Source organism: Lissotriton helveticus, chromosome 12 (assembly GCF_964261635.1).
Source record: "Lissotriton helveticus chromosome 12, aLisHel1.1, whole genome shotgun sequence".
NCBI classification, from domain to species: domain Eukaryota; kingdom Metazoa; phylum Chordata; class Amphibia; order Caudata; family Salamandridae; genus Lissotriton; species Lissotriton helveticus.
Genome location: NC_136073.1, coordinates 197475035 through 197499465, shown reverse-complemented (window position 1 = coordinate 197499465; position 24431 = coordinate 197475035). Strand labels below are relative to the sequence as shown.

The window sequence follows — 24431 nt, the reverse complement described above, 5'->3', positions numbered from 1 at the left end:
ACCTAAACTCTGAACGCCGCAACCTAAGGGCTGCTGAAAGTCTATGGAGAGCCAAACCCTCCATCTATCATATAAAATTCTTTAGATCGGTTAGGAGTTCTTACAATAAAAAAATCAAGATGACTAAGGCCGTTTACTTCAGAGCCCAACTCACTCAAGTCTCAAATTGTCCCAATAAACTTTTTGAAATTGTCAAACAGTAATCAGCTATAGCACCCAAGCATTTTGAATCAACAGTCACCTCACCCTCCTGCAACGATCTGGCTATCGTCTTTATGGAAAACACTAAGCTCATCAGTCATGAGCTTGAATCTAAGAGGGCCCTACTTACACCATCTGCGAGTATGACTGTTCCTGCCCTCTCTGAGAGTGTTAAGCAACTAAGTATTAACACCAAGAACATGGCCACCTGGAGTTCCTTTTCCTCCCTTAGTGAAAACGACATCTACAAACCCTTGTTGAACATTAACCCCTTTAAACATTTCAGCCACCCTTTACCCTTGTCTGTCTTCAAAGAAATCAAGGGTGCCCTTATTCCCCTCTGGACAAAGATTGTCAATGCCTCTATATCTCAAGGCAAGATCCCAGAATGTTTAAAACCAGATCAGGTCTCACCCATTCTCAAAAAACCTGATGAGGATAGTTCTGATCTCCACAACTTTCGTCCCATCTCCAACATCCCTACTCTGTTCAAGTTCCTTGAAAAATGCATCCAATCGCAACTCTGCTCGCACATTGAGACTTTCAATCTCTTGGATCAACATCAATCGGGGTTTATGAGCGTTCATAGTACTGAATCCGCGCTCCTTCACATCATGTACGACATCCTTAAATTGTTAGACCGTAACGAATCCTGCCTACTAATCCTCCTTAATCTTTCCTCTGCATTTGACACGGTAAATCATGATATCCTCTTAAGCATTCTGGAACCCAGGATGGGCCTTTCAGGCCAGGTACTGCAATGGTTTACTTCCTTCCTTCACAATAAATCCCTAAGAGTTAAAGTGAACCGTACAGTATCCCAAACATCCAAAGTCTCCATGAGGGTCCCGCAAGGGTCGGTACTGTCTCTCATACTCTTCAATATTTTTCTGGAACCCCTAGCGAGCGCTCTTAAATCCATGAACATTCTTTTTCATATGTACGTGAATGATACGCAACTTTACCTGAAAATCAACTCTTCTGAAGACCTCATCTCACTCAACTCCTCCCTGAGGATTAACCAAAACTGGCTAACTGAGAACCATCTCCTGTTCAACACCGCCAAAACTGAATTCCTCTCCTAAACACCTCCCCCCGATTGACCTCTGGATGAAGCACCTCACTACCTTCAACTGCTCCCCTACTATCATCGATTCAGCCAAATTTATCGGAATCACCCTAGACTCACACCTGAACATGAAGAAAAACATTAGTATGATATGTAAGGGCGCCAACTACCAAATGAGGCTTCTTAGAAATCTAAAACCATTCCTCACTCAAGAGGACCTCAAGATGGTAGTTCAAGCGCTTGTCCTGCCGAGACTAGACTATGGTAGCGCGACGTTATGTGGCCTCCACAAACATACCTTTGCCACGCTCAGGGCTTCATTGAATGCAGCTGGCAGACTGATCACTGACACAAAAGGAACTGATTGCATTTCCCCAGCTCTAAGATCTCTAAAGTGGTTACCCTACGAAGCAAGAATTCAACTAAAGATTGCCTGTCTAATGCACAAAGCCCTCCACTTCAAAAGCCCTGGCTACTTGGCTCAAAAACTAGAACTATCGGGGGCAGACCATCAAGAAGTGCAAATGCTCTATTACTGAAACCCTGTCTTTTCTCAAAAAGAGAACAAGACTTCGAGCCTTCTGAGGTTCGGCACTGAAGCTCTGGAACTCGCTCCCTCCGGAAATCCGCAGAATTCCTTGCACAGCTACTTTCAAACATAAAGTAAAAACACTGCCGTAAATAAGCATTGGTTGTCTGTTTTCTTCAAGCACTGTATTGTCCAGGATTGTCTACTTTATTGTAACAAGTAAATATCATGCGCATCCTTGTACATTTTTATTACCTTATTATGTTATTCTCTACTACCGCCTTACAATGTTCCCTTTTACCATGTTCTCCTCTCCTGTTACTGTGAAGCGCTCTGATACCTCTTGGGGGCTTGTTCGCGCTATAAAAAACGTTTAAAATAAATAAAAAATACAGTTGTATTGATATTAAGGCTCCATGCCGAAGACGCAAATAGCTTGAAATGTGTGCAGTTAAGGTATTTGGGCAAGGTGAACTTCCACTACACAATAAATAGCTGATTCCCTCTGAATTTTGCATTTCTGTGCAGCACTGTTGTCCTTTGTTTGGCCACACAAAGTTGCTACATTGTTCGAGGGATTGTTGCATGAGAGTAAGGAGTGCACATGTGAGGTGGTTTGTCCGGGTTAAATTAGTAGCTTTTCCTGTGGTTCGAGAGGACAATAGATATGTTTTGATCCAGTTGTGGTAGATTGGGCACTGCACCTTAAAGGGCCATTCAGAGAATGATTTCATACTGCATCTCAAATAAGGTCACCTTTTTTTGTGGAAAAGGAAATAAATTAACCAACCCGAGATCTTGCATTTTTTACTTCTGGAAATTTCAATGTTTTGTGCTTTTTTTGCGCTGTTTTGTGTTGGGTAAATTTCACAAGAACTGGAAAATACTACAAAATCTGCCCACTGAATTGCTACATGGAAAAGTGGCAAATCTGTTGCGTGAAAGTAATTTCTTCAAAGAAAAACTTTGCGAATTTCACGTCTCTGCAAAAAAATTCAATCATCATTGGTCATGAGTTAGAATTTCACAGTGGTAGACTTAGCTTACCATCTTTAGAGGTTGCTAAATTGCGTCTCATTACATTTGATAGCATCTATTATTAACAGTGCTAAGAATTGGTATATAAAGATTGCTTAATATTGCGTCGAATGACAACCTGCACCAGGTTTCGAATAAAATGTAACTTTCAAAAAACTACCTGAAAAGGAAAATATTGTTAACACACAGCATAACTGTTTAATTGGGCTAGTAGGATGCATGTGTGTTTAGGAGCCGCTAGTAACTCAGTGGGCCTAATTCACAAACTGTGCTTTGAGTACTATGGTAGTACTAGAAAACTTAGCGCCGCGGCCAGGGCGACTGATGCTGGAATCTGGGGACCACGGTTCGATCCCCGGCTCCGGCGGCAGGTTAGCCCAGCACCATGTGACTCTGGGCAATAGCTCGCTTAATCTTCCCGACGGCCCCCAGCACCTAGAGACCCTTACGGGTGATGGTGCGCTTTACAAATGTGGACTTTACTTTTACTTTTACTACAAAGTACTATTCACAAACTGCACTGTTGTAATAACTAACACTTGTAAGTGAGTTTATTACATTTCGTATTGACAAACTGCACTTTTGTAGTCATTCACACTTGTAGTAAGTAATTTTTTTGTAGTAAGTCCATACCTCCATTATTTTCTATGGGTGGGTGTTGCAGTACCAGTGGTTGGCCACGTATAGTGCTGGACTTCTTACAGAAGTGTACAGTACTACACAAGTGCAGTTTGTGAGTACCGAAAAGTAGTAAACTTACTTGAAAGTGTAAACTTACTCAAAAGTGTAAATTACGCTTGTGAATGAAGCCCTATGCATTCATTGACCTGCTCTCGATGGAGTAAGCCTGTAAAGGAAAGCATTGGTTGTCACGTTTTACCGCCATCACTCAGGAGCAGATGTGAGAACCCACTAATGGTCCTGTTCCTGTGCAGCTCGATTTAATCAGATGCGCCAAGAAAACAAACATCTTTGGCGGCATCTGTTTTATGACACTTGGCTGCAAGGGTAAAATGGCTGCAAACTCAGTTTATGCTAGTTTTGAACTGGTGCCCCGTGGGAGTCAACCAATTGTGCTTACTCGGATTTACATCACGTTTCACCTGTTGGTATTTGCCTGTGCTAAATATATAACAATGAGTCATTGCATGCCTCAAATAGGCGAAAAATCCATGTGCACAAGTTATTTCCTATTAACGCCCACCGTTTGCCACAGATGTAAGCACTGGGTGGAAAAACATAAGCAATACCGAAGCCAGTGCGCGATTTGAGCTGGTGGTTGCTGGTGGGGGCAACCAGAACTTATGTTTCTGGCATCAGATATTTACAGAGAGCAAGAGAGGGAAAACACACAAATCAGAGAGACTGAGGAAGAGAAAGATGACACACCTATCACAGAAGAACAAAGCGGGAACCTGCACCAGTGAGATAAAAGGGTAGGGAGTGTCTGATAGTCAATTAAGGGGGGCAGGTTTAAGACTATTCAGCCTTGGTATTCGGGACTCAGAGGTTTAATAGCACCGACCGCAGGCTTCTGACCAATGCTTCTGGCACCGGTACTCATTCTTCTACAAATTAAGCAATGTCTGAAGCAAATATTATTGTACATGGGGTGTGTTGCACCCAATTTTTCGTTAAGGGTGTATATGAGCCTGCTGAGGAGCAGCGTCCCACGGTGGTGTTTCCTCTATGTTTAGACAACGGATGCAGAGGGGGGTGCCGCCTCAAACATTCAAAGGTCCGAAAAAACATTCTGTACCTCGCACCTCTGCCACTCCAATAACTAAAGCACTGAGATTAAAGCACCCTCGGAGCCTCTCCTCAGTGATGCGGTGCTTCTATCAAGGAGAAGCGCCTGCAGTGCTTTATTTTGCCATGCACCACACTTCCCAGCTAATACTCTAGGCTGAGAGCATCTTGGAACACTTCCTGTGGAGCTATAGCGAACAGGATGCAGTGCATCAGGGTTGGTACAGGTAATGGGGTCAATGGTGTCAATGATATTGTCATTGGTGGTATCAATGATGTCATTGATGACATCTATGCTATGTATGACGTCATCTGCAATAGAATAGGACAGGGTTCTCCAATGTCAGTCCTGGAGGGCTGGATCCATGCCAGATTTTTAGCATATCCACTTTTAGATACATTTAGTTATCATGAAAATCTGGCATGGATTGGGCACTCCAGGACCGACATTGGAGAACACTGGAATAAGGGGTCAGGAGTTAAGTGTTTAGAAATGAAATTAGATTATGAATGAATGAAACACAACTTTGCATAGTGCAAAATGGTGATCTCATCAAGGTTTCCTAGCACAGGAGACAAACAGGCAGAGCTATCCTGAAAATAAGGTGTAAGGAGATGCAGCAAATTCATGGTAGAAAGAAGTCCCACAATCTGGGCGCAGATAATGGACAGCACGGGGATGTAGACTGTGGGCTGGAGCATGGCATTACCAACGCTTTCTAATGAAAAGGAGTCCCGTATCGTGAAAGGGCCTATAACAGAAACAGAGAACCTCAAGAAATATGTGCTTCTGCATGGGCAACCAGTTGAGGGATGCCAGCTCAGAGGATATGCTGGCGAGACGTGAGATGCCCTGAACAAGATGAGCAGCCATGTTCTGGATAATCTGTAACATTGTGCATGAGGGAGCAAGGCAAACCAAAGAAGATGGAGTTACAGTAGTTGAGGTGTCAAGACAATTTGAAATGGGCCACCTACTTACAACTTTCAAGAGGAAGAAAGACCAGAATTTTCATGAAGCTTGGTAAGAAACCGTAAGAGGTGGATGTGAGTTTTGCAATTTGTGTGCTGAAGTAAAGCTTGAGGTCAAAAGTGGTGCCCAGGTTACGGGCATGGGTCACAGGAGGTGACACAAGAATCATGCATGTGGGCTACCAGGAGTTCACCAAGGCAAGTGGAGAGGTATTGCCAAAGATCTGGACTTCTGTTTTCTCCGAGTTCACCTTCAGATTGTTTTGTCTCATCTAGTTGCAAATTGCTGAAAGAGAGGCTGTTAACAAAAAATCAATTGGCTGTCATTAATATAACAACAGAAACTCAGTGCATGACTTAGATGAGATGTACAGAGAGTTGACACAAAGGTTGAAAAGGGTTGGATTAATGGCAAATCCGTGTTACTGAAATCTGCCACAGAGGAGTTGGGGAGGTAAAGCCTTGGGCAGAATGCTAGTTACTGACATTGGGAAGTATTAGCTGATGAGAAAATTGTGCCTAAGGAATGGACAAGGCATCCACAGTGACATTTAGTTGAACATTGAAGGCTATATGTGAGCATGCACCCATGCCTCGAGTTTATCATAGCAAACATTAGATTGTTGAGCCTCATCTCAGCACATAAATGTAGGCGTTTGCACTAGAAACATTTCTGTGACATGAATTGAAACCCAGAGCACACCTTTGAGTCTCAATCCATGGTGGGGCATATTGCGTGAATTCTTATTACCAAGACTGACTACTATAAGCTTGCTGGGCTGCGAGGGATTGATGGTGGTGGCAGCAGGGCCAGCTTTAGTGCTGGTGGCAACCAGTGCAGCAAACTTTGTTTTGCCCGCCCCAAAACAAATCCTGCTCCACAAATTCCCTCACTACCACACACCACCAGTGCCCGCACCTCTCCATAGCCCTTAATTCTCATGGATTTCATTTCTTTGCTAGCGCTACTAATGCCAGTGTAGGATGTGCCTTCTGCACTACCCTATCACTGCCTGATGGCATAATCGCCTCGGCAGGCAACCAAAACCCTTCACTGTCTGACGGCATAATCGCCTCGGCAGGCAACCAAAACCCTTCACTGTCTGACGGCATAATCGCCTCGGCAGGCAGCCAAAACTCAACACTATCAGAAAGTACTAGATAGACAAAGACGAGACTCCTTGAGGAAACATGCTGACAATTCTGCAAACTTAATTGACCGCTACCCGCGGCCCATCACTGAGCTGACCCTGTGATACAACCTCAACTGTGACAAAGCGTCACACATCAATAAGACAACCTAAACAGCGACTAAAACATTCTAAATGAATGTGGAGTAATGAGGCTACTGCCTCGGTATCCAAAAACTCACCACTGTCAGAAGGAATCTGACAGACGAAAACAAGACGGTAGGCCTTCTGCACTCCGTGGGCCTTCTGGGGCACACCACTCTAAGAAGGGCTGCCCTGCTACCACCAAATAATGGCTGTGCACTTGACAAGGAAATGGAAAACCGGGAGTTGTACAAACAGGAGAAGAACAATAAGCATTGGAACAAAGCCCATAACTACCCCAAAAGAGTAACTGCTCGCCCAGTCAGAGCAGTCTTTGCCGAGATGTATGTAGGTTGCGATATCCCTTCCAAAAAGAATCATAGATACCATTTGGGGGTTTTGCACACTATGAAATGTTGAACATTTTTGAAAAATATTTAGTAAGATATCCCTTCTGACATATTAAGTACTCTATTATGTTGTGTGTGATCTAGAAGTACTTCTTCTTTTTAAAAGACTTAGCGCTGGCTGAATATTGAATTATTCACTTGTATTGGTTGGTTTGTTGAGTTCTGCGTCGCTAAGTCTTGGACTTTTCAACTTCGCTAACCTGAGTTATAATGGGGTGTACTTGGTGCTCACTTTTCCTCCATATCTTCAAAAACTGGACTGCACTCCTGACAAATCTCTAAGACACAATATAAAATATGTATTAGCAAAGTTCTGATTTACAGTTATACAGAAGACTCTAGTCACTGGTGATCTCAGGTCAACACCTGTTGGAAGTAGTATCCACTCGTAAGAATCTACAGCAGATTCACTTCACTACTGTATCACATTTATAAACTCATTCTAGCCCACAAATTAACATAATCTCACTTGGCACTCTTCCCGGCTCCACAGATAGATGCCTGCTCTTTTTCGCACTGTGCCTCTGCTCTTTGGAACTCTCTCCATCTGAATCTCTGCTCCACCAGGCACTATCTCACTTTCTCGAAACAAAAGTGGAAAACTCGCGTGCGCCTTTTGTAATTGTTCCCTTTCATTCTCCCGAGGTTTGTGAATTGTAGCGCCAAAACACCTTTGGTAATACAATGTTACAAGCAGTATTGGTAATCGTTTGTAATCATGTAAGGATCATTGTAATTGTAAAGATAGGGAACACGTCCCTCATGAGCAAAGGATAACAAAATACAACCGTGAACGATATATACAATGTATATGTGCAATATCATATACAAACGGGTCAGGTTCGCTTGAAATAACAGTAACAGGTCCTCGCATGAGCAGACAATGCAAAGGTATACCCATGAAAGTTTTCTACAACTTTTATATGTACAATACACGAAAAAAATCAGTCTGTATCAAACAAAATTAAGTATCCTCTGGGTATGTACAGGCACCATCAGAAATACATACCACGTGTTTATTGGCTTCACCGGGGCCACATTTAGCACAATTCTACATATATTGCATCTTATTTATATCCCATTTAATTAATTCCCTGTGTAGTGCATATCTGTTTCAGAGGGACCGGTAGGAAGAGGAAAGCTACAGAAGGTAGGGGCAAGTAGGAAACATTGAAAGGCATCAATCAGGTACTTTTACAGCTTTGTAAGTTGTCATACTGTTCCTGTTTGTAAGACTATGGTTAAAGGTGGGTGAACTTGCCTCTCTGTATTGGATTTTCATCAGGCCAGGTAGTTGCACTGCAACTATTGAGGAACGCCAGGGTGTCTATTCACTATGTGGGGTGGTCTATCAGAGGATACAGATTTCCTGGTCTTTTCTGAACATGTAGATCTATTTTTGCTCCTTCACTTTTCGAGTCTCAGTGTATTCCATACTTCTAGGTCTCATACTTCTAGGTTTATGCCGCCATTGCCCTCTTAATATCTGGAATTAGCCAAAACCTTGTTTTTAATTTTAAAAAAAAGAGATATACTATCCATGCTTAGATACTGGCTTGCAGTCGGCCATCTTCAACCATTGGTCTGCTGTAGTGTCATTCACATTGTGCTTCTGCCCACTCCAACATGGGGACAGACTCAGAACACTTAAGTCATTGGCTTACCCGACTCCGAGTGACGGCATTCTGCTCTGCCAAAATGTCCCCATCTGCATAATTATTAACCCCCTCCTTTGCCAGGAATTACTGGTGCAATGTGTCCTTTTACATCAAAATGTACATTTATGTTGCGTATTAGACTTTGCTTGTTTTAATACAATGCATTGCTTCATACAAACAGATTCACAAACAAAGCAAGCATGGGTAATTTCAAAAGTACAGCAGCCACAAATACAGACCTCCTGGCTTTGCCAATGCTTGTTGGAGAAATGTTGACATTGTCATTGTCAATCTCAGACTGTTAGATGGTCTGTAGTGATGAATCTGCTTGCTCAGGTATTTAGCGCCCTGTTATGTTTTACTCCAGTTACTTCCAACTTCTCCCTGCTTCTCTTAAAACTGTGCACTGTCTCTCTACCATTAAGTGGTGGTGGGTCAAAAATAACTTATTGGGTGTTGTGAAATGATGCTGCCAGGAGAGTTGGTGATGGCTAAGAAGAAGCTGGACCCAGCGCCTGCTGGGTATCTTTATGCTTCTATTTAGCACTATTCTTTGCTTTCTGCCGAGCCATCACTGCAAGCTGGAGGAGGTCTCTTGAGAAGCCTTCAGTGTTCTATGTGTGAACTTTGTGGGAGAAGCAGTCAGAGTCATCTCAGAGTGGGGTCAGCATTTTTGCACCATTGCTCCTTTTCAGGGATTTTAAGGGTTTACTCAAAGAGGTCGCACGTGGAATAAACCCTAATTTCCATGAAGCTGATCTCTCATGTTGTTCTTAACTGGATTACAGAATTCAATTCCCATTTATCAGTGCACTTTGTGAATCATACAATATATCTTCAAGGTGACCCTTCCTTTTCCTTGTGTTGTGCGAGTGTTTTGTACACTGACCTCTGTATGACTAGGCACAGGGGCGGCTCCTCTGCAATGGCGGAGAAGCATCGCCTCACTGGCTCAGAGCCAGCCAGCGAAAAATAAAACGATATTCTATCATCGTTTTATTTTTCACCTGCTGGCTGAGACAGTGCGCATAGGGAGGGCTGGGGTTGGGGCAACAAGCCAGGTAGGAGGACTGCTTGGTGCACTTCTTAGTGCGCATGTGTGTTTGGCCGGCCGTCTCAGGCCAGCCAAACACACATGCACACTTGGGTTTCTCCAACATGGGTGTATTGAACAGTCGGGTTGGAGAAACAGCAGAGACTCCCTGTCCTGTGCGGAGCATCAAAGCAGCCCCTTCAGGCCAATGCCCGCGCTGCTCTCAGCATGAGAGCAGTGCGGGGATTGAACAGGGAGTCTGCAAAGGTACATCAGAAAGCAAGACGCAGCAAAGGTAGAGCAGAGAGCAAGGCGCAGCGAAGGTACAGCAGAGAGCAAGGGGCAGCGAAGGTACAGCAGAGAGCAAGGCACAGCGAAGGTAAAGCAGAGAGCAAGGCGCAGTGAATGTACCGCAGAGAGCAAGCTGCATTGAAGGTAGAGCAGAGAGCAAGGCGCAGTGAACGTACAGCAGAGAGCAGGGTGCAGCAAAGGTACAGTAGAGAGCAAGGCGCAGCAAAGGTAAAGAAGAGAGCAAGGCACAGCGAAGGTAAAGCAGAGAGCAAGGTGCAGTGAAGGTAGAGCAGAGAGCAAGGCACAGCGAATGTACTGCAGAGAGCAGGGCGCAGTGAATGTACTGCAGAGAGCAAGGTGCAGCAAAGGTACAGCTGAGAGGAAGGTCCAGCGAAGGTACAGCAGAGAGCAAGGCGCAACAAAGGTACAGCAGAGAGCAAGGCACAGCAAAGGTACCGCAGAGAGCAAGGCGCAGCGATGGTACATTAGAGAGCAAGGTGCAGTGAAGGTAAAGCAGAGAGCCAGGCGCAGTGAAGGTACAGCAGAGAGCAAGGCGCAGCAAAGGTACAGCAGAGAGCAAGGCGCAGCAAAGGTAAAGCAGAGAGCAAGGCACAGCGAAGGTAAAGCAGAGAGCAAGGCACAGCGAAGGTAAAGCAGAGAGCAAGGTGCAGTGTAGTAAAGCAGAGAGCAAGGTGCATTGAAGGTAGAGCAGAGAGCAAGGCGCAGTGAATGTACCGCAGAGAGCATGGCGCAGTGAACGTACAGAGGAGAGCATGGCGCAGCAAAGGTACAGTAGAGAGCAAGGCACAGTGAAGGTACAGCAGAGAGCAAGGCCCAGCAAAGGTACAGCAGAAAGCAAGACGCAGCAAAGGTAAAGCAGAGAGCAAGGCAGAGCGAAGGTAAAGCAGAGAGCAAGGCGCAGCGAAGGTAAAGCAGAGATCAAGGTGCAGTGAAGGTAAAGCAGAGAGCAAGGTGCATTGAAGGTAGAGCAGAGAGCAAGGCGCAGTGAATGTACCGCAGAGAGCATGGCGCAGTGAACGTACAGCAGAGAGCAGGGTGCAGCAAAGGTACAGTAGAGAGCAAGGCACAGTGAAGGTACAGAAGAGAGCAAGGCGCAGTGAAGGTAAAGCAGAAAGCAAGACGCAGCAAAGGTAAAGAAGAGAGCAAGGCACAGCGAAGGTAAAGCAGAGAGCAAGGCGCAGCGAAGGTAAAGCAGAGAGCAAGGTGCAGTGAAGGTAAAGCAGAGAGCAAGGTGCATTGAAGGTAGAGCAGAGAGCAAGGCGCAGTGAATGTACCGCAGAGAGCATGGCGCAGTGAACGTACAGCAGAGAGCATGGCGCAGTGAACGTACAGCAGAGAGCAGGGTGCAGCAAAGGTACAGTAGAGAGCAAGGCACAGTGAAGGTACAGCAGAGAGCAAGGCGCAGCGAAGGTATAGCAGAGAGCAAGGTGCAGTGAAGGTAGAGCAGAGAGCAAGGTGCAGTGAAGGTAAAGCAGAGAGCAAGGTGCAGTGAAGGTAGAGCAGAGAGCAAGGTGCAATGAAGGTAAAGCAGAGAGCAAGGTGCATTGAAGGTAAAGCAGAGAGCAAGGCGCAGTGAATGTACCGCAGAGAGCATGGCGCAGTGAACGTACAGCAGAGAGCAGGGTGCAGCAAAGGTACAGCAGAAAGCAAGACGCAGCAAAGTTAAGAAGAGAGCAAGGCACAGCGAAGGTAAAGCAGAGAGCAAGGCACAGCGAAGGTAAAGCAGAGAGCAAGGCACAGCGAAGGTAAAGCAGAGAGCAAGGTGCAGTGAAGGTAGAGCAGAGAGCAAGGCGCAGCGAATGTACTGCAGAGAGCAGGGCGCAGTGAATGTACTGCAGAGAGCATGGCGCAGTGAACGTACAGCAGAGAGGAAGGTCCAGCGAAGGTACAGCAGAGAGCAAGGCGCAACAAAGGTACAGCAGAGAGCAAGGCACAGCAAAGGTACCGCAGAGAGCAAGGTGCAGCGATGGTAGATCAGAGAGCAATGTGCAGTGAAGGTAAAGCTGAGAGCCAGTCGCAGTGAAGGTACAGCAGAGAGCAAGGCGCAGCAAAGTTACAGCAGAGAGCAAGGCACGGTGAAGGTACAGCAAAGAACCAGGCGCAGCAAAGGTACAGCAGAGAGCAAGGTGCAGCGAAGGTACAGCAGCGAGCAGGGTGCAGCAAAGGTACAGCAGAGAGCAAGGCACGGTGAAGGTACAGCAAAGAACCAGGCGCAGCAAAGGTACAGCAGAGAGCAAGGTGCAGCGAAGGTACAGCAGCGAGCAGGGTGCAGCAAAGGTACAGCAGAGAGCAAGGTACGGTGAAGTTACAGAGGAGAACAGGGCACAGTGAAGGTACAGCAGAGAGCAAGGCGCAGTGAAGATTCAGAAGAGCAAGGCGCAGCGAAGGTACAGCAGAGAGCAGGGCGCAGGGAAGGTACCGCAGAGAGCAAGGTGCAGCAAAGGTACCACAGAGAGTAAGGCGCAGTGAAGGTACCACAGACAACAAGGCGCAGCACAGGTACCACAAAGAGCAAGACGCAGTGAAGGTACAGCAGAGAGCAAAGCACAGTGAAGGTATAGCAGAGAGCAGAGTGCACAAATGCACAGTGAAGGTACAGCAGAGAACAAAGCCCAGCAAGGCACAGCAAAGGTACCACAGAGAGTAAGGCGCAGCAAAGGTACCACAGACATCAAGGCGCAGCACAGGTACCTCAGAGAGCAAGACGCAGTGAAGGTACAGCAGAGAGCAAGGTGCAGCGAAGGTACAGCAGAGAGCAAGACACAGTGAAGGTATAGCAGAGAGCAGAGTGCACAAATGCACAGTGAAGGTACAGCAGAGAACAAAGCCCAGCAAGGCACAGCAAAGGTACCACAGAGAGTAAGGCGCAGCAAAGGTACCACAGACAGCAAGGCGCAGCACAGGTACCACAGAGAGCAAGACGCAGTGAAGGTACAGCAGAGAGCAAGATGCAGCGAAGGTACAGCAGAGAGCAAGACACAGTGAAGGTACAGCAGAGAGCAAAGCACAGTGAAGGTATAGCAGAGTGCAGAGTGCACAAATGCACAGTGAAGGTACAGCAGAGAACAACGCCCAGCAAGGCACAGTGAAGGTACAACAGAGAGCAGGATGCAGCAATGCACAGTAAAGGTACAGCGAGGAGAGAAAAGTACAGCAAGGCACAGTGAAAGTACAACAGACAGCAAAGCACAGTGAAGGTACAGCAGCGAGTAAGGCACAGCAGCGAGTAAGGCAATATGAAGGTTCAGCAGAGAGCAAGGCGCAGTAAAGGTACAGCAGAGAGCAGGGTGCAGCGAAGGTACAGCAGAGAGCAAAGCACAGTGAAGGTATAGCAGAGTGCAGAGTGCACAAATGCACAGTGAAGGTACAGCAGAGAACAACGCCCAGCAAGGCACAGTGAAGGTACAACAGAGAGCAGGATGCAGCAATGCACAGTAAAGGTACAGCGAGGAGAGAAAAGTACAGCAAGGCACAGTGAAAGTACAACAGACAGCAAAGCACAGTGAAGGTACAGCAGCGAGTAAGGCACAGCAGCGAGTAAGGCAATATGAAGGTTCAGCAGAGAGCAAGGCGCAGTAAAGGTACAGCAGAGAGCAGGGTGCAGCGAAGGTACAGCAGAGAGCAAAGCACAGTGAAGGTATAGCAGAGTGCAGAGTGCACAAATGCACAGTGAAGGTACAGCAGAGAACAACGCCCAGCAAGGCACAGTGAAGGTACAACAGAGAGCAGGATGCAGCAATGCACAGTAAAGGTACAGCGAGGAGAGAAAAGTACAGCAAGGCACAGTGAAAGTACAACAGACAGCAAAGCACAGTGAAGGTACAGCAGCGAGTAAGGCACAGCAGCGAGTAAGGCAATATGAAGGTTCAGCAGAGAGCAAGGCGCAGTAAAGGTACAGCAGAGAGCAGGGTGCAGCGAAGGTACAGCAGAGAGCAAGCACAGTGAAGGTACAGCAGAGAGCAGGGCACAGTGAAGGTACAGCAGAGAGCAGGGCACGGTGATGGTACATATCACCATTTCATCCTGGGGACTGGTTCTCTTAGTGGGTGTCCTCATTTAACCTGGTTTTGGTTGTTTGCAGTAACATTGCGTGCGGGAGCCTTGTCATGTCAGACATGCGCCCACGCCTCCTTACAGTGAAACCTCTTCGCTGAACATAAACTTAGGTCACTTCCTGCCCCACATCCTTTTGCATCTATTCTTGTCTCTGTGCAGAACTTTGAAAGCACATTTATTTTGACTCTGGTGGATCTGCTTAGCATTTAACTGTGGTAATTGACGTTAACATTTAGATGTGAAAGGGCGAGATTTTGATCGATACCTTATATCTATTGATCCAAACCTCGATCTGGTCGACTGAACCTTTATTGCCTGTCTTGGAAGGAAACAGTACACCTATCTGCAAATTAGTTCACCCAAGAAAGGACTCTGCTCTCAAAGATCACGGACAACTTCTAGGTTTCAAAAGTTTATTGTAAAGATATAATGAGCTGCAAATACAAGCATCTCAGAATGAGATTCACGAGATACACAGGTCCAATTACATACATGTGTTCTCGGAAAGCCCTCAGACGAGCAACAGAAATCACTAACACAAGTTCTAAAAATAGCAAAGCTATCAGCATAGACGCATATCTCTCCTTCATTTAGGTTGGAGGAAAACAAACACAGGTTAGGCGTCCCTACCCTGTTCTAGATGGTATCCCTACTTAACCAAATCCCAACCTAACAAAGGTGTCAGCAATGAATGACCCCCAAGGGAAGTCACCCACTCTAAGTCTCTTGGTGAAAACCTAAAGTTCTCCAGTCATGACCCCTCACTGCCTACCCATCCGCTCTCTAAAGGGTCCTCAGGTCTCTGCTCTAACTCCACCCAGGGGTGCTGTCCCTAATACAAAATAGTCAACAACATTTGAGACGCCCCTTGCGAAACGCCTCTCACGTGGTGCAACTTCAGGCTTTTTCCATGATGCTTTGTATTGGGCCTCAGACGTTAGAGTTGACCTTGCTTCTCAGTCTCTTCTCCGGCCCGCTGATACCCCTTAAACATTCCAGAACCCTCCTCCATGTCTGGGCCGTCTACTGAACAGGCCTCTATTCATTCACTTATAATTGGATCCCCCCTTTCCTGTTGCAGACAGATATCTGCCGCCAAGAACCCAACTCTCATAGACTTCTAAAAAGGCTTGCAACATTTCTCAGCCCAGACATGTACGTGTAAATCAATGCTAAAACATTTCAGGCCTACAATATTTCACATTATGATTATAGCATTCAATTTCTTCATTTACTTAAAGCATGTTAAAACTCTTATTCTATTATTTAGAAAACATTACTCTAAATCATGGCCCATTAATGCAATGACCAAAAACGTTAAACAATCTGTGTCGTGAAAAGAAACACCTTCCCTTTTAGCTCCAGCTCTGGCCCTGAGGCCTACCACGTTCTGCGTTTTACCACAGACCATCTTATATGTTAACAGCTACACGACATAGATTCAAAATAATCACATCTACTAAAATCATATAATGTCACACATTTCTGTATTAATTCCACTTCTACTTAAATCTCTATATTAGCTATACATTTAGAATATAATTTCAGATACTATTAGCACTCATGGCATTTCTCTTCATGAATTATGCTCTCTATAGGTAAGTGTGATGTACTCATATATTTATATCAGTTTGCGCTCTCTCAGTTCCCCCCTTTGATGACCTCTCGGGGTCATCACTAACATTTAAACTGCAGTTATTGCTGGCATTCTCTGCGCTTCCAGAGCTCTCAGGCTCCTGTACTGATTATCTTGTATGGCAGCCAATCTCTGCAACTGTTCTCTTTGGGCCCTTTCTGACCTTCTTGCTCTGTACCATTTGAATACCCTCACCAATCCCCACAATATTATCCCACAGATCAATATTATGATGATAGGCTTTAGGATATACCAAATAAAGCTTTTGCCTAAGGTGGAAAACCACCCTCCAACTGTACTCATTCCGTGGCCCACCTTTTCCCAGACATTTTCTCTACTCAAGTCTTCGATCTCTTTGTGTATATTAGTTATGTTCTTAATAACTTTCTCAAGGGGTTTTGAAAGGTCTGGAATGTAAGTGCAACATTCCTGAACCTTCAAAGCCTTACAGACTCCGCCCTCTTTTGCTAATAAGACATCTAATGCAAGCCGATTTTGAAGAACCATAGCCCTTATCGATTGCATCTCTCCTTCTACCAGCATTAAGGACTGAGCAGTGCTGGCAGACAACCTGTCGACAACTGTTGCCAGTCGTCTAATTTTAACATCATTAAGGATTATTCCCAAAAGAGGGAACATAGCTCCAAAGACATCTCCAACCATTTCTGCATCGCCTAAATCTCTCCTTCCCCTCGATGATGTCTGGCCCTCAATGATCAATAAGTCTTGTGCATGATATATTTTGGGGAAGACAATTGCCAAGTAACATGATCCATACCAGTTGTCAGGTAGTCTCACGTAAGCATTTCTTCCACATACAAAATACACATTTGGAATTACTTGCATTCCCTTCAGGAAATCCTTAGTGTAGTACTCTAAATTAAAAGCATGTTCACAGTCAACTTCACCCACGTATACATTTTCATAATACGTTTTGGCTCGGTGAAGACATAACTTTCCTTTCTGCGCTTTATCTAAAGCTATTGGACCACTACTACCCTTTCTCTTATGTGACTTCTCTTCCTCGGTCCAATCTAATTTCCCTTGTCCTGATTTTTTCAAAATCTTTTGTCTCCTGTAACGATCATCCACCTGCCCTATGAACTTTTTCTCGACTTCTGACACCTTGCATGTCAGATTATTTCTACGGGCATGTGAAGTATCTAAGGTAATCCAAGGAATGAAGAACTTGGCCAATCTGTCTTCACTCTTCCAGTAATCCCATTTATTCATCTGCTTATAATTCGGGACTTCTGGCAACACAGAATCATAATTGGAGAAATAGTATTCAAAACTATCTCTCTCATAAAATATACTAAGCAATAAGCTACATGTAATGCCATATGTCAGAGGGAGGTGATGATATCGAATTCCTTCATCTACAGACGCAGGCAACTGCATGCAGACGTAGCAATCCTTAACCTCCATGGCATCCACGTATTCATACAAAAGTTTAGCATAAGCATTTGACCTAAAGTCTCCTTGGGACTCGTCTACATGTAACCTGCGGGCTTCTGCAGCCAATAACGCTTTCTCTTGAGTGTTTTCCCTTTTCTCACCTGCAACAGTGGGTGTAAGTGTTACTACAGAATTCGCATCAGTTACCTTTACCTCTTCCTCATGTCCCTTTACATAAGAAATTGTTACCACTAAAGCTATTAATATTATCACTCCTACTATTAGTGTACCTATTATACATTTAGCTCTGCGGTTCGGGGTGCCGGCCTCCATTTCGTCAGACAATCTAGCTTTTCCCTTTCTCTTTGCAAAAAAAATTCTTTTCCTCTCGTTCCTTTACAGTCTCTTTCAATCCTTTTTTGTCTTTAGAATCCACACAGCTGGAGGCTGACAGCCTTTTTCGCAAAAAAAGTCCTTTCACAGTTCAAAAAGACAACCCTAGCCCTTCTCCATCCACTCAAGGGGTTCCCTAAAATTCTCTGCTTCCTGGGCGCTAGGTAATCTTCTTTTCTTCTGCTTGCTTTATTTACAAAGTCCTTTAACAATCGACTATTAGATTTGTGGTTGCAGCTTCAATAGCATAGTTCAATATTTCCATGCGAAGAGTATGCTCTTCATGTGCTGTTATCGTGGTACCAAAGTCGGGGAATTTCAATTCTGTAAGAAACATGTGTTTTAACTTGCTGAGGCGGGGAGGTCTGGGGAGCACGAATGTTAGTGACCCTTCTTGTTCGACACCGGGTACCAACAGTTGTATTTCCACGGTGATAATGGGCTCAGAACTGGACACCACCACCGCTCGGATCCTCCCTGTCTCCGGTTTCACAGACATTTGTCGCCAGATATGTCCACTCAGGTGTGGAGTATCTTCTGTTAGGCACACGCACTCTTCTTGACCTTCTTCGGTCTGGTGCTTCAGCGCCCTGAGCACCTTCTTCTGGGTCTGAGTCTTCTGATATCGGAGGAAGGGTTGCTTCTGGAGTTGACCTCAGGCTAGAACTTCTTCTTTGCGGCCAATTTGCTTCTCCACGTGCCCTTCTACTCCTTCTCCTTCTGGTCTGTTCTCGCTCTCTTTCAGACCTGTCAGGGTCAGACTCGTACTCCCAGCTGTCTTCTCCTTCTGTAGCGTCTTCTGTTTCGCTGTTGTACTGACCGTCCTCAGCTTGGTCAGACTCGTTCCCTGCTTCCACTGGCACCTCTACAGCTTGGCTAGCCCCCTCTATGGCTTCTTGGTCCTCTGCTGGACGTCCATCCGAGAGAGGAGCTGTTTCCAGAGGTGCTGGAACCCTTTTCGTATGCGACGCGTGTATCCAGTTGGGCAGGCCTCCCACCTTTACAGCTGTACTTGTGATCAGGATGACCTGGTAGGGCCCACGCCAACGAATATCCAAGCAGCTTCTTCTCACATGTTTCTTCACCAGGACCCAGTCCCCAGGATACAGGTCATGGCAAGGGCCCTGGCACGCTGGAACCTCTGCAGCCTGCACCTGAAGGGACACAGAACGCATGGCGTCAGACAGCCCCTTACAATAGTCCAGGATCATATCATCTGTGATATTTAACAGTGCAGTAGCTGGAATAGATGGCAGTCTCATTGCTCTCCCCATTAACACCTCATGTGGTGACAACCCTGTTCTTCTGTCTGGGGTACTACGAAGGCTCATGAGTACTAATGGCAGGGCGTCAGGCCAATTCAGGGTCGTTGAGGAGCAAACTTTCGCTATTCTGGACTTGATCGTGCCATTAATTTGTTCCACAATTCCTGAGGCTTCTGGTCGGTAACTGCAATGGAGCTTTTGGTCTATATTCAGTGCAACACAAATCATCTTCACAAGCTCGCTGTTAAAATGTGTTCCCCTATCTGATTCCAAAAAGGCCGGCACCCCGAACCGAGGGATAAGTTCTCTAAGCAGTAACTTAGCCACTGTGAGGGTGTCGCACCTACGTGTAGGGTATGCCTCAACCCATCTGGAGAACACACAAACAACCACCAGGACATAGCGGAGGCGGTTGCATCTTGGCATTTCAATGAAATCTATCTGCATTCTGTTGAATGGACCTCCAGACCTTCCTATGTGACTTAGTGCAACTGGTGTTCTTTTCCCTACATTCAGCTGCTGGCAGGTCACACAACGCTGGCACACTGCTTCTGCTGCTATTCTAAACTTAGGATTGTACCAAGTCTGTCTAAACACTCTCAGCATGGCATCTCTCCCTAAGTGTACGGGACCATGTATGAGTCTAGCCATTGGACTCACCATCTCATTGGGCAACACTGCTCTGCCGTCTGCTGAGACCCAAAAATGAGTCTCACCTATTACACATCCTGCCTTTACCCATGTTTCCTTTTCTGAATCAGGAGCATTTTCTTGCATGGTTGACAGTTCATCCCAAGTATCAACAGTTTCCAGTATCATGGCTAATTCAGTTCTTACATTTATTCCACCCACATCCACCTCTGTGAAAGAGTAACCTTGTTCTGCGCAATACCGCGCAACTTCATCAGCATATCTATTGCCTTTCGAAACAAAGTCCTCATTTTTGGTATGTGCGATGCACTTTACAACTGCGATACTTGCTGGACATTGCAATGCTTCTAACAACAAGCGCACAAACTCTCCATTGCGAATGGGAGAGCCTGAAGAAGTCATGAACCCTCTTTGAGACCATAACTGCCCGTAATCATGAACTACCCCAAACCCGTATTGGCTGTCGGTGTAGATGGTGACTCGAATTTGATTGCCTGCTAAGCAAGCACGTGTTAGGGCAATAATCTCGGCTACCTGAGCGGAGTGTACTCCTTCCAGGCACCCAGCTTCCACAACTCCTTCAATTGTACAAACAGCATAAGCTGCTCTCAACTGCCCAACTTCGTCTCTTACACATGAGCCATCGACAAAGAAAACTTCATCTGGGTCCGTCAGTGGCTCATCTACGATGTCGGGTCTGGGTTTGGTGCATAGTTCAGTCACATCGAGACAGTCATGGTCTGTATATTCATCATCATCATCAATATCATTTGGAAGTGGCATTAAGGTAGCAGGGTTCAAAACAGAGCATCTCTTGAGGGTCACGTTCTCTGCAGCAAGAATAACTTGCTCATAGCGCGTGAGCCTGCTGTTGGTCAGATGCTGTGTTTTGGTCCTGGTCATCAACAGTTCAACAGAATGTGGCACGCACACCTCTAACGGGTGCCCCATAACAATATTTTCACATCTCTCAATGCTGACACCCGTTGCAGCAACGGATTTGAGACATCCGGGCAACGCTGCGGCTACTGGGTCTAAAGTAGCCGAGAAATAAGCAACTGGTCTACGGGCATTCCCATGGATTTGGACCAACACAGACAACGCACAACCTTCTCTCTCACAACAGTAAAGAAAGAATTGTTTATTGTAATCAGGCATTCCCAATGCCGGAGCACGACACAGGTCCTCTCTCAGCTGTAAGAATGCCATCAAACAGTCTTTGTCCCATGGTACCGGATCACTCACCTCTTTGTGCGTCAGTTTTTGCAAGGGCTTTGCTTTCAGTGAAAAGTTCACGATCCACTGTCGGCAATAACCCACCATCCCTAGGAACATCCTGACCTCTCTCTGTGTCTGAGGCGCGTTCATTTTCATGATCGCCTCTATCCTGTCTGGTGACACCTTTCGTTTGCCTTTCTCAATTCTGTGTCCCAAGTACTGCACTTCTGTCAGGCAGTACTGCAATTTTCCCGGGGATACCTTATGCCCATTGGCAGCTAGGTGATTTAACAAAGCAATGGAGTCTTCCCTGCAAGCTTCTTCTGTGTCTGACGCCACAAGGAGGTCGTCTATGTACTGGACCAGAACTGACTTCTGGGGCAGCACTAGACTTTCAAGATTTTTCTTCAGAAGCTGGTTAAAGATCGATGGACTCTCTGTATACCCCTGAGGGATACGACACCATGTTAGGACGCGATTTTCCAGCTTAAATGCGAAAAGAAAATGGCTATCTTCGTCCAAAGGGATCGAAAAGAAAGCCTGACAAAGATCGATCACAGTGAACCACTCAGCTTGGAATGGAATCTGAAACAGTATCACTGATGGATTCGGTACCACTGGACAACATGAAACGACTATGTTATTAATCTTTCGAAGGTCCTGCACTATCCGGAATTTCCCATTGGGTTTCTGTAGACCCATAATCGGGGAGTTGCATGGACTACCCACAATTTCTTTCAGTATTCCCTGTTTAATCATGGACTCGATCACGGGTTTTATGCCTGCAATCGTTTCTGGAGTCAGTTTATACTGGGGTGTTCTTGGGAACTCAGCATGCGGTTTCACTACAATTTTCACTGGGTCCACCCCTTTGACCAATCCAATCTCTTCCCCAGTGAAATCCCATACCTCTGATGCCACTGTCTCTCTCAAATCCCAGGGAAGCTCGTCTACTGTCAAAGTAGGGTACAGCTCCACACATATTCTTGAGTTTGCAACTTTGAAATCTGCATCATCATCATTAGTCAATACCTCCACTCCCTGGGGTGTACAATATATAGTACAATTCAATTTGCACAACAGGTCTCTTCCTAGCAGACACACAGGGCTTGAATCGCAAACCACAAATTGGTGCTCATCGCTGTACTTCCCTATTTTCACCTGTACCGGTTCTGTCAATTGGCTGGTTATTCTCCTGTTTGCGACCCCTACCACCTGTATGGTCTCTCCAGACATGGGCAGGTCTGGAACTGCAGCTGATCTGATCGTGGATCTAGTGGCTCCTGTGTCCACCAGAAATGTCGTAGGGCACCCTGCTACTTCTGCTTCCACATAGGGTCCCCTCTGATCTACCTCTAAGGCTGCCCCGAGGGTGCAGTCTTCTCTTTCCACTCTCTGTCCGGTTAATGGGTCCACATAATAGCATTCTTCACCTTCCACAAACAGGGGCATTTGTCTATAGGTCTTACCCATACTCCCTACCCGAGGAGGTTGCGGGAACTGGGCTCGGGGAGGAGCCCCCCCCCCTTTGAGCACCTTTCCTTGGTATGGCGTCGCCCCTCTCATAGGTGCGCTCTGGACCTCTTCCTCCTCTATCTCTTGCTCTCCGATCTCTACATTGTAAGGGCACTCGCGTTTCCAATGCCCCAACTCGTTGCACTGGTGGCACCTAGTCGTTTTCTTCAAGGTAGCTATGTCTACTCTGGGTCTAAAGGTAGTACTCTCCTCATTACCCTTGTTCTGACTGTACTGCTTCTTACCCCCTGTACCTGTCCCTTGCTGCTGTTGTTGCGGTCCCCCCTTTCCTGCTGTCTGCAATTGTACCACCATCAGCTTCTCTTTTAGTTTCTTAGCCTTGGAGTCTACCTCATCACAGCAGTACCTAGCATATCTCAGTATTTCATCTAGGGGTCTACTTTGCCAACAAATCGAGTGTTGCTGAATCATTAAACTAATATCCGGTCTCAGTCCCAGGACGAACTTGGACACGAATTGCCCTATGTCCTTTGGATCCATTACATCCAAGCCGCTATACTGTTTAAACGCCTTCAGCAATCTCTCGTAATATTCATGGACTGTCTCTTTGGGTTCCTGTCTCGTTCTGTCTATTCTGACCCAATCTATGTCTTGCATTGGCACTTTTTCTTTCAGCCAAGTCATCACTCTCTCGAATTTTGCCATCACGATCTCGGACGGCCCATTAGTCCTAGCATCTCTCTCTGGCTCCGTTGTGGGCCACTCAGCGCTAACCTTGCATGCTGTCCACAGATCTCCTGGTACTACAATGTCAAACAGCGTGTTCAGATCTATCCATAGGACTTTTGAGATCTTTACAAACCTCTCGACTTGCTTGTACCACTCCACGGGGCTCTCTCGTAACTTGGGGAAAGATGTGGTAAAAGCAGCTAAATCTCCCCTACTCCAAGGGACATGTACATAGCTCCCATTGGCAACTTCACGCAAAGGGTAAGCTTCTATTCCCTGCTGTCCTGGTGTTATACCAATCATGCTTCTTCTGCCGGTCCCTTTCTTGGACCACCTCTCTTCCCATTTATCTAGTGCCCTCCATGTCCTTATTCCAGTAATCAGTTCCCTTATGTGTGTTTTCAGCCCAATCGTTCTCCTCTCATCTAGATCTCGATCTGAGTAATGTAGCCTGTGGTTACCCTGTAATGCTTTGGTTCTTGACAAGTCCACCATATATTTGCCTGCTAGTTCGACTAACTTCTCATGGACTGCTCTCGCCTTTCGTGTGATGTCCTTTGCCATATACAGTATTTCATCCTGTTCATACATTTCCATTCTTTCTAAAGGCAGGGTACCATCTACCATGCCATCCAGATCTGACCTTAAGCTGGAGACATCAAGTCTCTTGGCTTTTATCTCAGCTCGCAATATGTCTTTCGAAGGAGGCTCACTGGTCTCCCTCCCATCCCAACTTCGAGCTCTGCGTTTGGGCTCGGGAGAGTTAATGGGTGGTCTCCCTCGCTCCCATCTCTCCAGGTCCCATGCTCGGCCATCCGATCTTGGAAGGTGATGGAACACGGGCCTTTTATCCCTACTCTCTCTCTGCCTACTCTCGTCTTCTTCTCTCCTCTCACCGCACATCTCTCTGTTATTTTCCCTCTGGTCGCTACACTCCCTTTGCCTCGTATCGCTCAGTATCCGATACGATCCTTCCTGGTTCCCCATATTCCCTGGGCTGCGCTCATTTCTGTCATCACAGGGACTATGGTGCGACCTCTCACAACTCCCATTCTTTTCTCTGGTGCCAGGCACACAGTGTGGACATTTAAAGCTGTTCCTGTACTCTTGCGCTCTCCTCTCCTCTTCACTGAGTATCGGGCACGCCACCCCTCCATTCCCGGGGCCCCCGTTTTCCAGGTCTGTTCTACCTCCACTCCGGGCCCAATGGGTGACTCCCCTACTCCCTCTACAGTCCCACTCCGGGCTACTCTCCCCAGCCCCGCAGTGAGTTCGTGCTCTGCTGTCCTGACTTTCCCTTTCTGCTTCTGCAGCATTAATGCACTTTTGAGCCTTCACTGCCTCATCCCACTGCTTCATGTACT

At 46.2% G+C, this 24431-nt stretch overlaps 1 long non-coding RNA gene across 1 annotated transcript in view; it reads left to right on the top strand.

Annotated features, from left to right (window-relative positions):
• LOC144798595 (uncharacterized) overlaps positions 1-24431 on the top strand; it is a 146788-nt gene that overhangs the window by 73301 nt on the left and 49056 nt on the right. The window lies entirely within an intron of this gene.